The sequence below is a fragment of the Mytilus galloprovincialis genome, chromosome 1, assembly GCF_965363235.1.
Source record: "Mytilus galloprovincialis chromosome 1, xbMytGall1.hap1.1, whole genome shotgun sequence".
In the NCBI taxonomy this organism is placed as follows: domain Eukaryota; kingdom Metazoa; phylum Mollusca; class Bivalvia; order Mytilida; family Mytilidae; genus Mytilus; species Mytilus galloprovincialis.
Genome location: NC_134838.1, coordinates 101,161,904 through 101,171,626, shown reverse-complemented (window position 1 = coordinate 101,171,626; position 9,723 = coordinate 101,161,904). Strand labels below are relative to the sequence as shown.

General features: G+C 33.0%; 1 long non-coding RNA gene across 1 annotated transcript; it reads left to right on the top strand.

Moving 5' to 3' along the window:
* The first annotated feature begins 5,577 nt into the window (after positions 1–5,577).
* Positions 5,578–8,391, top strand: LOC143047422 (uncharacterized). The gene is made up of 2 exons (XR_012969546.1): positions 5,578–5,746; positions 6,619–8,391. It is a non-coding gene; the product is annotated as an uncharacterized LOC143047422 (long non-coding RNA).
* Positions 8,392–9,723: the final 1,332 nt, after the last annotated feature.

Genomic DNA, 9,723 nt, shown 5'->3' with positions numbered 1-9,723 from the left:
TTATTAAAAGTAGAGAAGCATTTTTTGTGTCAAAATGCCTCATTTCGATTATGCTTACAGGAGGTTGTGTATTGTTTTCAGTTATAGTATTTATTTCTAAATTGTACCATTCTTGCATAAATAATTTATTTTTTACTCTTTGAATGAGATTTCAAAGCTAAAAGAATGAAAGATTATGATCACTAATTTTGTATGCATACATTTGATCAAACTATGTAAGGATTATTATCATTCTATTTACTGATTAGTTGTTGTGTTATGGTGCATTATGGGAATATCATGTTTCATTGCAAATGATTACAAAAATCAAAGATTATCTTTTTGTTTTGTTATTTTTAAATTAGAATTTTATAATTTGCACTAAATTTTATTATGTTGTGATGTACATATCAATCAAATGTATAAGTTATTTCAGATAAATGACATGTATATATTTCTACTTTACTTGTAACATAATATAAGGACCAATTCAATTGGGATTGAAAGCTTTGAGATATAATTGCAAAAAGTAAAAAAAGTTCTATACCAAGGGATCAGGTAATACAAGTCAATTTTTTACTAACATATCATTCTTTATCAAAAAGTTATACTTGTTTGTAGTAAATTATTGAAAATCGTCATTTTTAATAGAGAAAAAGCAGTGTTAATTGTAAGTGCTTTCAATTGAAAATAGGCCATATATGCCACATAAATCTCATCTTTTTTACTAGGATATAGCAAAAATGTTTTGAATGATAGGTTTTATTGTTAGTAATCAATTATTGATTCCTTTAAATAAATGTATGTCCACAATTTTCATTTTCACAACTGAATTAAAATTGCTTAAAATGTAAATATTTCCTTGTACATTCCTATCAAACTTTATGTAAACCATGTAAATATTCTATATAAAGCATTCCTAAATTTACAGGCAGTAATTTTTTTACTGTGAATTTATATACATACATTTTTTGTAATCATTCCATTTTACACCCTTATATTATCAATTATATATTTTGTGTTTAAATTCATCTTTGTACTATACTAATGATTTAGAACTTATTTTTATAAAAAATATGACTTTTTAATTTAGTGAAATCATTTTTATATTGAAAAAATAAAATAACATTTACAATGACTTTGACTTCCATTTTGGGTTTTTATTTTCATCAGGGTAAAATTGTGCTTTTTATCATGGACGTCAAGTTGGTTACTTATTCCCTATAAGAGTATAAACAATTAAAAAGGGGGAAGGATATTAAAAATCGAATAAGTAACGAATAAGGAATACGGAATAAGTAACGAATAGGTAACGATAGGGAATAGGGAATAAGTAACGAATAGGTAACGAATAGGGAATAGGGAATAGGTAACGAATAGGGAATAGGTAGCGAATAGGTAACGAATTGGGAAAAGGTAACGAATAGGTAACGAATAGGGAATAGGGAATAGGTAACGAATAGGTAACGAATAGGTAACGAATAGGGAATAGGGAATAGGTAACGAATAGGGAATAGGGAATAAGTAACCAACTTGACGTCCATCTTTTTATCAACTTGCCTGTTAAGAAAGAGGTGGTTGGCAAGGAAATACATTAAACAATAATGACAATTAGCAAATAGAATCATTTTCATAACAGCTTGAACAACTGCAATACTTATGCTGGTAATTATACTGAATCATCTACCTTTAACTTGTTGGTCATTACCCATTGATAGTAACTGTGATTTTATGCTCACTCAGTCTGTCAGAGGCCTTCCAATGTGGATGTGAATAGAATAAAAAGGTTAAGTACATACAGGTGCACTAGAAGAAAAAAAAAAGTTAAAGTATTCAACATTTAAATCAACACATAAGTTACAGTCTTTTGCTAGTTATTCGTATCATTTGATTTTGGGGTTTAGAACCTTTGACGACCCTACAGCTTAAATGACTATCACATGTTTGATATGACATGTAGAAGTTACAGACGAAACTTCACCTTATCTGACCCAGGAAATTGATAAACTGAGCGCACCAAGAAATGATCTTGTCCATGCTGTTATGAAAATGATTCTACATCAGTCTTTAATCAACTTTTCACCTAGGACATTAAATTGCACTGGTATTGTTAATGAGGAGATCTTGTCAGCCAGTTATTGTCATCTGGCCTATATTTTATTCTTATTCTCTATTTATCTTATTATTGTCAGGATGAGGTCTGTTCTTAATAACTTTAACAATATTATGGTGTATGTTGATTGGTTCTGAGAAGTATATTTATCTGTATGTATGCTGTAAGACCTGTATTAGGTTTCTGTAGAAACAAACACATTTCAGCTCTGCTCTCAGTACTGTGTTCTGTATTTTGTTTCCTTGTACAAGTTTGGTGGTGATATTAGTCACTGTGTTTTACTTGAACAACATATGGTCTGGATAAGCAAGGGAGATGTTTGAGTAATGTAAAACTGGTTTAGCAGTACCACATTTTGTGCCTGAACTAGGTCACAATCTAGGCTATGTGTTGTTCATTGTTTTTTGTTTGTTTTTGCATCTATTTTTTCCAAAGGCTTAAGGGTAAAGATTTATGAGTTGGTATGGTAATAAGGGATACAGTGATTGCCTGTTATTTTGTGCAGATTTTTAAGTACCCTGAATGGAGATGAGTGAGAAGGAGTGATGAAAAATATTTAGTGTCCAAGTCAGTATCCATATAAGTGTGTGTATCTGAATTTACAGATCTCCAAATTCAATTAAGAAACATACAGCCAGATCAATAAGCCTGCAAATACATCTTTTGAAGACTGATCATTTTTGTTGAGCCTGTGACTTCTATTGCAGAAAGCTTGACATAGGGATAGTGATCAGCGATGATTGGGAAAAAACTTCTTTAAAGCTTAATATTTCAGAAGGTAGAGGACCTGGAATCTTCATATTTAGTATATAGATGCTTTATGATACGAAGTTTCTGTTTGATTTTTGTCCATTGTTCTTGACCTCATTTTCATGGTTTAGTGATTACTTCAAAAAAAAGTAAAGATTTTTAGTATTGATTTCTCTCTTATTATAAGTAATATGATAACTATACCGGTATCTGGTGTATGAGTGTACCTTGCAAGGTCCTCATGCCTGTCAGACAGTTTTCACTGGACCTCGACCTCATTTCATGGGGCACTGAACAAGGTCAAGTTTTCTTGGTAAAGTCCATTATATAGATACTATAAGCATTTCGTGTATGAAATGATTGTAAGGTGTTATCTGACCTGTTTTCTAATACTGTATGCAAGAGGTCATCTTTACTTAGATAATGAGAATATTCTACAATGTGCATGTCCGTCTGGTATGTTTTATTTGACCTTGACCTAATGTTTACGGTTCATTGCTCATTGTTAAGTTTTTTGGGTGTTTTTTTTTTCCTTTTTCAAATACCATAAGCAATATGTCGGCTATATTTGGTGCATGGAATAATTGTAAGGTGTATATACCAGTCTGGATATTATCATCTGATCATGACCTTATTTTCATGGTTCATTGGTTCATCTTCAAATTTTCCTGGTTAAGTTTGTTTCTTAGATACTATATATACTAGGTCAACTAAATTTAAAGCATGCAATTATTATAAATACATGTCTGTCTGACAGTGTTCATCTGACCTTTACCTCATTTTCGTGTTTCGTTTTCCTAGTTAAGTTTGTGTCAGCTATATTTTAAGCGTATTTTGTGTATGATATGATTGTAAAGTGTACAAGTATTTGCTGTTTGATTGATCTGTGCTTGACCTCATTTTTTGGGATTATGTTAATTTTATGTGATAGTTGTAGTATTTATCTTCATACTTAGGACTATCACTATAAAATCACTGTTTAATAAAGAGGGCGAGACATTTCAGTGTGTCACTGTGCACTGTAGTTATCAAGATAAAGGTCACAAAACCAAAAACCGAAGGATTGACTATGGGTATAGAAATATGGCCATGACTCGGTGTTCTGACCTCAATTAAACCCTTGCCCAAGTGGGGCGTCCGTGAAGTTGTATAAGATGCATAAATTCATTGGTGGAGATGTTAAATCCGGTTCCTAGTAAAAGGAGAGCGGCACGCCCTCTGCAAGGGGGTTATATGGTGACCTGTTGAGATAAATGTCTGTCCTTATTTGATATACTTTCAAAATCCAATAGTATTCCTAATTTCCCGTTCTTCATCCCGATTGACCCCTTATTTCAGGACATTCCTTTTGTAAATTAATTGTTCTTTTGTTTTCGTCTCGAACTTGCATGAAATATTTAGCACTGGACATAAAGCAAACAACTAGAAGAGAGAAGATCAACAACAAGGATGTGTATGATGTACAAAATCACTAATGGTCTAGTAATATAGATTCAACATCTATGCTTATTCCAATAAGCCGAGCATCAACTCGTACTTGATGTTACCAAATGTTCCTTTGTATAATAGACATAAGGAAAATGTCATTCTACCAAAAATTCATACGGGAATGGAATGCCTTACTACTTTTCACTATCTCTGCCCGATTCTTGACTGCTTCAAGGCTCGGCTTACAAAATAGACAAAAACACTGTTTTTAAAGAGCACCTGTATATAGGACTTTAACTGTCACAAAATTGTATATATTTCATTTTCTTGGGATTTCATTCGCAACACAGTGGCAGAATAATCAGACAGTTGATTGCGGCCGCTTAACTGGAAGAAGAAGAAGAAGAATTACAATAAATCAATCAATCACGTGATTGACCAATATGTGTCAGTTCATAGACTTATCAATCACATGATTGACCAATATGTGTCAGTTCATAGACTTTTATCAATCACATGATTGACCAATATGTGTCAGTTCATAGACTTTTATGAAGTTTTTAAGCTTCATCAAACAAAAGTTTGTCCAATTCAGTTCTCAAATACCAACAAGCCTAAACTTGCATGATATGTTGTAAGCATATATGAAGGTGAGTACAGAAGCTTTAAACAAGAAGATACTTGACTCTTATTTTACACTTCACTTTTAATGTGCAGGTTTAGATTTCGGATACTGAGTGATTTATTCGTATAACTTTTGGAAGGATGCATCTAGGGGAGTTTGACAGTATCCCCTAAAAAAATTACATTTCTTAGACTACAACTATATGATCGTGCATAATCACTGGTGAAAGAATTATTGGCATGTTTATCTTCTTTTTCCAACCATTATTTGTCGACAAAAAAATGCAGAATGGCAAAAATACCTTTTTTTTTTTTTTTTTTTTTTTTTTAGATCTCTTTGTATTTTGACAAAAGCTGCTGACTTGGGTAAAAAAAAATCACTTAAATTATACTGAAATATTTGTCACTGGACGTTAAGCTAATTTTGACAAGATTTTTCCTAACTATATTTTTTTATTAAAAGTTTCTTAAGCTTCAATCGTCGTTTTATTTTTCTCAAATCATCAGGATATCCAGAAGTTTTGTACTTAAATTGGAAGGTGACGACCTGCTCGACCTGTATTTAATATGTGAATTGCTGTATTAGTGAATCAATGAGTTTCAAGCTGAAAACGTCCGTTTAATAGAAATGGATTCTATAATTTGTTTTATCAGTAGTTTGATCAAAATTATAGACTACATTGTAAATATATTTTTGACTGTAAGACAATGCCAAACTTTCCAAATCGTTAACTCATAAAGAAAATGTAACAAATAGTAGGCGAAACTATTGTAAACCGACACTGTCTCTATTTTGAACTAATAGGGTGTGAAATGTGATTTCAAAACGGGAGAAACGAGAATTTGGAAAAAGTAAGTTTTATTGTCAATTTATTTAGAAATTTATATAAAAGTACATCATACAAATTTCATATTCATTACAGTTTCATGCTTTGTATTTTCAATGACACCCGACAGACTGAATAGGCCTACGCTTCGCCTTCTATGACTATTAATTTTGAGAACGTAGTAACTGTAACTTCGGATTCAAAGCAGTCAACTATACAATACTATCTGAAACAAATACATAACAGGAGGAAATCCCGAAAAATATTTCTCAAGAACAAAAACAATATCTCATCCCGTCTGCTTGGATTTAGTGCTCAAATAAAATGTATATTAGGACCAAAACAAATACGGCATTTAATTGACCTATTAAATTTGAATAAAAGATAAAAGACATTGATATTTTCATTTCACACATTGTTACGTAATGAAATGTTGGCATTGGGAAGGTTTTTTTTTAAAACTGTTCTCTATTAATTAAAACACCAACAACAATTAAAAAGAAGTACAGAGACATCTCGTAAAAATGCACTTAGAGTCGAGACATATTTATAAGCAGAACAATTATAGCAGGTCAATTCTAGAAAACAAACTTTTATGCTAGATATCAGATTCGACGCCGAAAGCAGACTGGGGTATCAACAAAAATTGTTACTTCGATAGTTGATCGCCAGTAAGATATAGCGAAATGTTTAGAACTTGTTATAATCGTAATGATTTTAGCTCATTTATACGTGAAAGCATCATTGTATGAAAATGTACGAATATTTGCAACTCAACGTTAAGCAGTCAGTAATCAAGCACCAGCGAATAATTAAAAATATAAGCATTTATAAGAAGGCACCCTTCCTTGCAGAAAAGATCTCCTTTATTTTCAATATCATATCATTTATTTACAGATATGTCGGAACAGTACTTCTGTGCTTGTTGTGACGATAAAGTTGAAGCAGAACATTGGTGTTCAGATTGCACCGAATCGTTATGTGATGACTGCGCAACAATTCACTGTAAAACTACTTTAACAAAAAGACACAAAGTAGTCCGATTACAGAAGGTGGAAGGTGTCAGTTCTTCCATATTAAGAATATCCGACACGTGTAAAGTGCACGAACGTCAAAAGTTGACGTTTTTCTGTAAAATGCACGACCAGTTGTTATGCGCTGCCTGTTTACCAGAGAGTCATAAAGATTGTGTTGACGTTATAACCATCGACAAAGCATCAAATGGTGTCAAACATGGGTCTGCTCTGGGCGACCTGGAGGCAAAGATAAAGGAACTACGAGAGATCATCATAGAAATTCTTCGAACTAAGGATGCAAATACTATTACCTTAAACGAACAAAAAGAACTGATTTCGAACGAAATCAAAAGAATGCGATTAAAAATAAACACACACCTTAACAGAATAGAAGAAGAACTGAAGAGTACTTTGGAAGCAAAACACCTGGAAAGTATAACCAAGGTTCAACATGGCCGAGGAGATCTAGCGCATGCAAACAAGACTCTAGAAACATGGGAGAATGACTTAGAGAACTTGAAAGATAGTGCCACAGATATACATATGTTCACTGTTGTCAAAACTTTAGAACCAAAATATACGAATGAGGAGAACAAGATACGAGATGTTCAGTGGGATAACATCAAACTCGACTTAGAATTCCAGCCGACCGATATTGCGGACGATATAAAGGCTATGTTACCCGAACTTGGTAAGTTATTTGTGAGGGAAACCAATGCCACTGGACTGTTCAAGCTTAGGAGACTTCGTCAACGCTTGCAGGAGTTACAGCCGCCGCTTAATGTTCCAACTCATAAGTTTGATACATCTCGGTTAGGACCTGGAATAGAAGTCAAAAGGGGATGCTTCCTCCCTGACAATAAGATCATGCTTTGCAGTTACAATGACGAAAACTTACTTATTTGTAATACTGATGGACGCGAGCTTCGTAAATTAAAAATGCAGTACATTCCTTTGGATGTTGCTGTATTCGACGACAAATGTGCGGTAGTTGCTGCAAACGAGCGTGGTGTACAACCCATCGACCTCACACTATATAAACGAGAACCGTATATTTCAGTACCAAATGAAAAATGCGTTGCAGTTGCATGTTTTGAAAAGAATATAGCAGTTGCTCACGATATTAAAGCCATCACCATCATTGACAAAGAAGGTAAAAAGTTGATGAGGGTTGTATTGAGATTTTTTCCTCGATATTTAACATACAATCATTCTGGTCGATTGTTCTGGACTAACACGAATAATCATGAGGTCAACTGCATTGAACCAGAAGGAGCCCAAAGGTTGTACTGCAGTAGTCCATACATTAACGACCCGAGGGGCGTAGCCCTTGATGAAAATGATAATTTGTTCATCGCTGGGTCCAAGAACGTACACAAGATTTCAAAAGATGGCAAGGCACAAGAAATAATTCTGACAGAAGATGACGGTATCAGAGAACCACAGGATTTATCCATTAGTATCAATCATTACGGACTTGCGCATGCCCTGTTGGTTATTAACAACCATTTACGATCTATTGAAACTTTTAGACTTGAGTGAAGTTTTATTTATTCATTTATTTGTTCTCTTATTGGCACATGTTTAAATATTTTATTGTTATATAGTTTACTAGATATATGAGATTATTTTCTATAAATTTCTCCCCCTGTGATAGCATTTACTTTTTTTTTTAATTCATGAAACAGAAATGGGTCATTACCCATCATTGAGACACCAAATAACCAATGCACACGAAAACCAAATGAAAAGAAGTATAATTGTGAATAAAGAATGTCTTGATAAAGGTTCATTTCATGAAATTAACCAAACAGCGATGAAGCACCTAAATGTAACCCAAACACTGTTTTAAACATCAAGCCATTTGAAGAAATTTCTAAAGTAGTCGTAGGTATACGATGAACATTAATCTTCAGTGACGGATTAGCGCTATACTTTCTAAATATTCCTCCTAGTCCTGACAAGCTCTAAACATTCTTTCCTTGTATGATCAAGCTCTTCGTAAGTACATTTTGTGGCTATCATATTTGGCACATGTCAATTCTCTTCTTAAATCTGAACAATGTAGTACTAGTATGTGGCTATCACGTTGACCTGCATGCAGATGTTACTCTAAAAGACTGCCTCAGTTAAATCCGACCTAAACCTCTACATAATTTCTATTATGGTTCAAACAATTGGGATGTGGAGGTGAAAAAAAAAAAAAAATGTGGAAAACGTCTCACTACGTAAAATAGACTGCATACCACATCTTCTTTTTTATGATATGAGTAATGTTTCTCGTAGTATTTAATCTAAAATAGTTAGCAGGTCTAATACGTGTTAAATATAAGGTCCATTAGTTTGGGTTTTATTTATTTTTTTTTTTTTTGCGGCAAATACGATTGACCTTAACATGTTACTGTGACTAAATGGTAAGCTTTTTCTCTACACCTATAGCCGTTCATTCAAATTCTGATCCAACTGGTATGGAATTTTAGACAAACTTCAGTAGAAGAGGACCACAGTCAAGTAATTAAAGCGTAAAGTGACTTTAAAATACAACAAGTATAGGCGTTGCAACAGTTTTATAGTAACATTGAAGTCGAAGTTCAAGTCTTAGAGTAGTAAAAGTATGTTTGGTTTAATCACTTTGTATTTTAATGACTTGCCACTTGTTTAAGGGCTTTCTGTTTGAATTATCCTTCGAGTTCGGGAGTTTTGTTATTTTAGTTTTCAACAAGTAGTGAGATAATACTCACTCTGAATTGTTCAGAATTGCAACATTTCTGACATAAAGTCACTCTAATTTTTACCATTCTTTCAGAAATTTTAGGAAATATTTCGTCTCATTCTATCCGTCAATGGCATTTACTACCATTGTTTTTATAAATAATTTGGTATTTCATATTAAAATGTTTGAATTCGACCTAAACGCTGCTTAATATAACAAAATTGATAGTATAGTGGAACAAAAAAACGGACACCCAGCAAAAAGGGCCACTCA